The sequence below is a fragment of the Octodon degus genome, unplaced genomic scaffold (genome assembly GCF_000260255.1).
Source record: "Octodon degus isolate 3935 unplaced genomic scaffold, OctDeg1.0 scaffold00194, whole genome shotgun sequence".
Taxonomy (NCBI): Eukaryota; Metazoa; Chordata; class Mammalia; order Rodentia; family Octodontidae; genus Octodon; species Octodon degus.
This window is the reverse complement of record NW_004524770.1, coordinates 427326-433692: the sequence shown is the minus strand read 5'-3', so window position 1 is coordinate 433692 and position 6367 is coordinate 427326. Positions and strand designations below refer to the sequence as shown.

The 6367-nt window shown below is 44.7% G+C and overlaps 1 protein-coding gene across 3 annotated transcripts in view; it reads left to right on the top strand.

Annotated features, from left to right (window-relative positions):
* The window catches only part of Dnajc5 (DnaJ heat shock protein family (Hsp40) member C5), a 57383-nt gene that overhangs the window by 35169 nt on the left and 15847 nt on the right, over positions 1-6367 (top strand). The gene's annotated exons all lie outside the window — the stretch shown is intronic.

The following is a 6367-nucleotide window of genomic DNA, read 5'->3' as shown; positions in this document are numbered from 1 at the left end:
CGTGTATTCTACTGAGCCATCTTCCCAGCCCCCATCACCCACTTTTTTTGGTGTTTTTGAGACGTCTTCCTATGCAGTTCAGGCTGTCTTGAGCTCACTTTGTAGTCCAGGCTGGTCTCAAACTCAAATGATCCTCCTGCCTGAGCCTCCTGAGTGCTGGGATTACAGGAGTGCATCACCATGCCCAGCTCCATGAAGCTCATTCAGATGAATCTTATTTTGTATATTGAATTTTTTTCTCCACAGTACTGGGAATTAAACCCAGTCCTTTTCTCCTTTTTGAGACAGGGTTTTGCTGAATCACTTGAGTTGGGCTGGCCAAATAGCTCAGCGGATTAAAGTGCCTGCAAGCAGGCTCAGGGGCCAGGGTTTGATCTGTGGGCCTGCTGTGCCAGCTCCGTCCCCAGGACACACTGAATTGGCAGTTGAGACTGGGCATGGCGGTGCACACCTGTAATCCCAGCTCTTGAGAGGCTGTAAACAGGTGGATCACTGAGTTCAATCTAGTAATGAGACCCTGAACACCCTGTAGACCTTTCCCTAAAATACAAAAATAAAATTAAAAAATAAAAATAAATAAATCACTTGAGTTGCCTAGACTGGGCTGAATCTTAGAATCTTTCTGCCTCAGCCTATAGGTATGCATCTCTACACCTAGCTTTTATGTAGTTATTTTTTATACCTACTCTTTCTCTGCTTAGATTTTTTTGTGTTTTTATTTACTATATTATCTTTGTTTTTTGTTTTTTTTAAAATTTTATTTATTTGTGTGTGTGTGTGTGTGTGTGTGTGTGGCCAGCTCAGCCCACCAGGAGGCGGGGCTGGCTGGCATGTGGTGCTGGGGGATTGAACCGCGGTCCCTGTGCTTTGCTAAGCTTGTTACAAGTAGTTACAAGTAGGTGCTTTAGACCACTGAGCCATCTCACCAGCCCCACTATATTATTTTTGGCATCTCAGGTACATGTACAGTCATGGTTTTTGTTTTTAATCCTGCACATCCTACTCATGTGCTCTGCCCCCCTCTCCAGCCCCAGGTCTGATTTTTAGACATCTTCACCTCCTACTGGAAGACATGAGAACTGCATATTCTTCCCCTTTGTCTTGTCTTTTGAGATTTTGATACAGTAGTCTCTCCCTATCTCACAGCTTGACTTCCACAGACTCAGTTTCGTGAGTTTTCAGAAAAACGATTTAGTACAGGGTCTACAGCATCTCACAATGTAGACCGGACGTAGTGATCTGCCTGTGTTTAACCTCCCAAGTGCTGGGATTACAGGTGTGCGCCACCAAGCCCAGTCTCAGTCACTGGCTCAGTGCGCACCCCGGGGGCGGGGCTGGCACGGCAAGCCGAGGATCAAACCCTGGCCGCTGCATCTGCCTAAGCAGGCGTTCTAATGAGTTTATTAGAAGTGTTTTAATTTAAAAGTGTGGGAAAGGGGCTGGAGAGATGGCTCAGTGGTCTAAAGCACCTACTTGAAACAAGCTTGGCAAAGCACAGGGACCGCGGTTCGATCCCCAGCACCACATGCCAGCCAGCCCCGCCCCCTGGTGGGCTGAGCTGGCCACACACACAATAAATAAATGTAATAAATAAAAATAAATAAATATTTAAAAGTGTGGGAAAGGTTTATAAGAGTGTGGGAAGGGTTTATAAAGCCTTTTTGTTTGTTTGCAGAACCGGGGATTGAACTCAGACCTTTGCGCTTGCTGGGGAAGCGTTTATTCTACTGAGCCATCTCCCCGGATTACGAAGCCTTAAAATATGTATAAATACTCAAATATAGCATCGCTACTTTGCTGATTTTTACTTATTGTGGGGGGAGGGGGACTGGAACATAACCTCTGTGATAAGTGAGGGACCACTATTTTTGTTCTAAAATGTTTTCTACCATTCTTCAGTCTTAGTACTTGCATGTCTGTGGCTTTAGTGCCTGTTTACACACCTGTCTTGCTACCATTATGATCCAGGCCTCGCTGAGTAGATTTTTTTCTGGGAGCTCTTTGTTTTTCACTTAACGCTGTTGACTCAGAAATTCTCAGGTGACAAAGAAATTCTCAGGCCCTGGTCAGATGTAGTGGTGCACACCTGTAATCCTAATACTCAGGAGGCTGAGACAGGAGGATTGCCAGGAATTTCAGGTCAGCCTGAATTACATAATAACATAGCAAGACCATTTCAAATCCCCGCCCCCCCAAAATAAGAAATTCTCAGACACTATTCACAGATTTGTGCTACTTGAGTTAAGAAAGAGAAAGCTGCTTCAGAATGCCTAAGTTTTGTGTGTGTGTGGCACTGGGGATGAAACCCAGGGCCTTGTGTGTGCAAGGTAAGAACTCTACCACTTTCCCTGGCAAACACAAGGGTCTTGAGTTCAATCCCTGGTTCCGCAAAAAAAAAAAAAAAAAAAGAACTCTACCACTGAGCCACATCCCCAGGCCTAAGTTAGTTGTTTTAAACTTGAGTTTGAAGAGAGTTGTTGTTAAGTATTCAATTTCAGATATGGTTATTAGCAGCTTATGGAGACTAAGAAAATTATTTCTTAGGTTTTGAATGTCTGTATCTTCGTTAAGAAGGGAGAATGAGCCAAAATGATCAGCTCACCTAGTAACTAGAATATACTGATTTTTCTTACTATGACTCTGGCTGACACTAAGAAGTTTTGGCCTACAGCATTGTCTGTGATGTCTAGCACACTCACCAACTTTTTACCAGTACTCATGAATCTCATTTTAAAATAAGAAAGTTCCATGGGAAATTCTCATTAGTAAAATTCAGTAATTGATTGCCTGTAGATGTATTAGATATTATCAGGTTACTTGTTGAACTCAGATATAGAAGTACTGATATTTTTCTGTGAATGGGATTTAGAAACCAGCTACTTGGGGCCGGGGAGATGGCTCAGTAGGATAAGCGCTTGACTGGCAAACGCAAGGATCTGAGTTCAATCCCCGGTTCCGCCAAAAAAAAAAAAAAAGAAAAGAAACCAGCTACTTAACAGTAGACATTGAGAATATAAAGTATTTATCAGTTTTCTACAATTCCTGCAGACTGAAACAATTAAAAATAAGTTAGGCAGTGCTATGATCTTCCTGTTATAGATTACATGAATAAAATATTCAATATTAGCTGAGCATGAATTGGACATTGGTGTGTGCTTATAATCACAGCACTCAGGAGGCTAAGGAGGGAGAATTGCCACAAGTTTGAGGCCATCCTGGACCACATAGTGAGTACAAGGCTAGCCTGAATGACTGGCCATACCTTGTCGAAACACCAAACAGAATTAGCTTTTTGGGCTGTTGCACACCTGTCATCCTAGAACTTGGGAGGCTAAGGCAGGAAGATTGCCATGAGTTTGAGGCCAGCCTGGGCTATATAGTAAGTTCAAGGCCAGCCTGAATGATTTGGCAATACCTTGTCTTTTTAAAAAATCTTTTTATTAATTTATTTTAGTATTTAATTTTAATTTATTTTAAATTTTTGGTAGAATCAGGGATTGAACTCAGGCCCTAAAAAATCATTTATTTATGTTCTTTATTTATTTGGTACAGAGACTTGCTATATAGCTCAGACTTGTAGTGATCCTCCTGTCTCAGCCTCCCCAGTCCTGGAATTACTGGTGTACATGGCCATACCCAGTTGGTGTCCAACATGATGTGTCCAGAGTTCTGGGGCCAGCACTGCATGTATTATAGGGGATTGAACCTGGGTCCTTGTGCTTGCCAGGCAGGCACTTAGACTGCTGAGCTATCTCCCTAGCCTGATAACACCTTGTCTGATAAAACCAAGAATAAATCAGAAAGGGCTAAGTCCAGGTGTGGTGGTGCATGCTTGTAACCCTAGTACTGAGGAGGCTGAAAACAGGAGGATCCCTATGAGTATGAGCTATGTAGTGAGACCCTGTACCATATACATAAATTTTAAAAGGGGGTGGTGCTGACTAGCATGTGCTGCTTCACCAGCATCAGTTGTACTTGCTTCTGGTGGAGTCTTGTGGCTCCTGTAAGGCTGAGCTCTTAACTCCTGTGCTCAGAGGAGGGGCTCAGCCCTGCAGAGATCTGCCCTGGCCAGACAGCTAGAAGCGTTAAGAGCTGGGCTGGGAACCTGCACCTCCTGGATTGGAAGCCCCTAACCTCCAGGACTGCTGTAAAATGCATTTTGTGTTCCGCTCAGCCACACACCTCACCGTCCTTAAGGCCTGCTGGGTAGCATGGTGGGTAGTCCGTCTCCTTGGCTTGCTAAGGCCAGCAGGTCTGGTGCCTTCAGGTTCAGATTCTGGCCCGGACATCATCAGACTGGGTCACACAGTTGCTCATTGTATTTGGCCTGAAAGAACTTTTTTTTTTTTTTCCCTTGTAACTGGGGATTGAACTCAGGCCCTTGTGCTTGCCAGGGAAGCACTTATTCCACTGAGCCATCTCCCTAGCCCCATCTTCAACAACTTTGGATGCTCTGTCTTTTTCTTTTTTTGTGTCATTTTTATCTATCTATCTATTTATTGTGCAGTACTGGGGATTGAACTCAGGACCTTGTGCTTGTCAGGCAAGCCCATATTCTACTGAGCTATCTCCTGGCCCCTGTTTTTATTTGTTATCTTGTTTATTTTTTTTGGAAAGCAGCTATGCTCACCACTCTACCACCAATGCTTCCTCTTGTTTTTTTTTTTTGCGGAACCGGGGATTGAACTCAGATCCTTGCGTTTGCCAGTCAAGCGCTTATCCTACTGAGCCATCTCCCCGGCCCCTCTTGTTTGTTTTTTGAAACAAAGTCTTGCTATGTATTTCAGGCTGGCCTGGAGCTCATACAGAGATCCTCCTGTCTCAGCCTCCTGAATTGTTGGGATTATAGGCACGTTCCACTATGCCTGATATGTGCCTCCTTTAAAGATAGCCTTACTGCATTACATAGAGTCTACAGTAGCCTTGAACTCAGGATGTAGCACAGGCTAACCTGAAATTTAGGGTCCTTTCTCTTTAACCTCCCAAGTGCCGTAGTATAGGCATGTACTGCTATGTCTGATTCTTTTTCATTCTTTTGGTTTTTTTGAAATGGTCTTGCTATGTAGTGCAGGTTGGCCCTGAATTCGGAGTGTGGTCCTCCTCCCTCAGACTCCTTTTTTACCCGGAATCCAGCTCTGGACCTCTGGTTTGCCTGTAGGTGCTTGTGCCAGTGAGCTATCTCTCCAGCCCTCCCTTTTTATTATTCCCCCCCTACTTTTATTCTTACTGCAGTGTTTAGGGATCCTAGAACAATACTGTTTCTGAGGTGTTTTTATTTATTTATTTTATTTTATTTGTGTGTGTGTGTGTGTGCGTGTGTGTGTGTCCAGCTCAGCCCACCAGGGGGCAGGGCTGGCTGGCATGTGGTGCTGGGGGATTGAACCACGGTCCCTGTGCTTTGCTAAGCTTGTTCTAAGTAGGTGCTTTAGACCACTGAGCCATCTCACCAGCCCCAGTTTCTGAGTTTTTGTTTATTTTGTTTTGGGGACAGGTTTGGTCCAGCCCAGCTTTGAACTTGCTTTGTGGTGCAGGCTGACCTCCAACTCCAGACTCTCTTCCTTACCCTCCCAGTGTGCAGGGAGCAGGGAGGAGGGACACAGCAGTCCAGCAGAGAACGTCCTGCTCACCTTGAGAGGAGCCGGAGCCTCTGAGCAGAACAGAGAGAATGTCTCCTGCGGCTAAGAGGCTTTTTGAGTACCACTTTCTGGCCGGATTTCGAGGGGGTGATTCGCAGAAATGGCAGGCCTGTGGCTTGCTGATGTGTCCTCTGTGACTGCAGTGAAATACAGCCTGCACTTTAATGTCGTGGGTGGGCTCGTTTGAACTGGCTGGCAGTGTCCCTTTCTGAGCTCTGTCACCCAGTAGCTAAGCTTACAGGTATGCTCTGCCATCCCTGGCAGAACAGTGTGAACCTGAAGTGGAAAGAGCAGGGCTGGGGTTGTACTGCATGGGAGAGCATTTTCCCTGGTGTAGTGTGAGGCCCTGGATTTGGTGTCTAGCCCATGCTTCCACCCAAGAAGTAGAAACAGTAAGCATGTTGTCATATTCCTGTTTCTATCATTCAGTATTTCACTATATGTATGCTGTGTTAGATGTAGGGTTTTAGTAGATGTCCTTTATGAGACTGAAGAGGTTTCCTTTGCCCATTTTACTGAGAAGTTTTAAAATCAAAGTCTTAGTTACTTTTCTCATTGCTGGGACAAAATACCTGGTATCTGGACTTAAGGAAGGAAAGGTTAAGCTCAGTTAGTGGAGGTTTCAAACCGTACTCAGCTGGCTGTGAGGCAGAGGCTGCAGCAAACAGTAAAGGGAGGAGATGGCCATAGAGTTTATCTTACTTACATGTGTTTTTTGTTTTTTGTTTTTT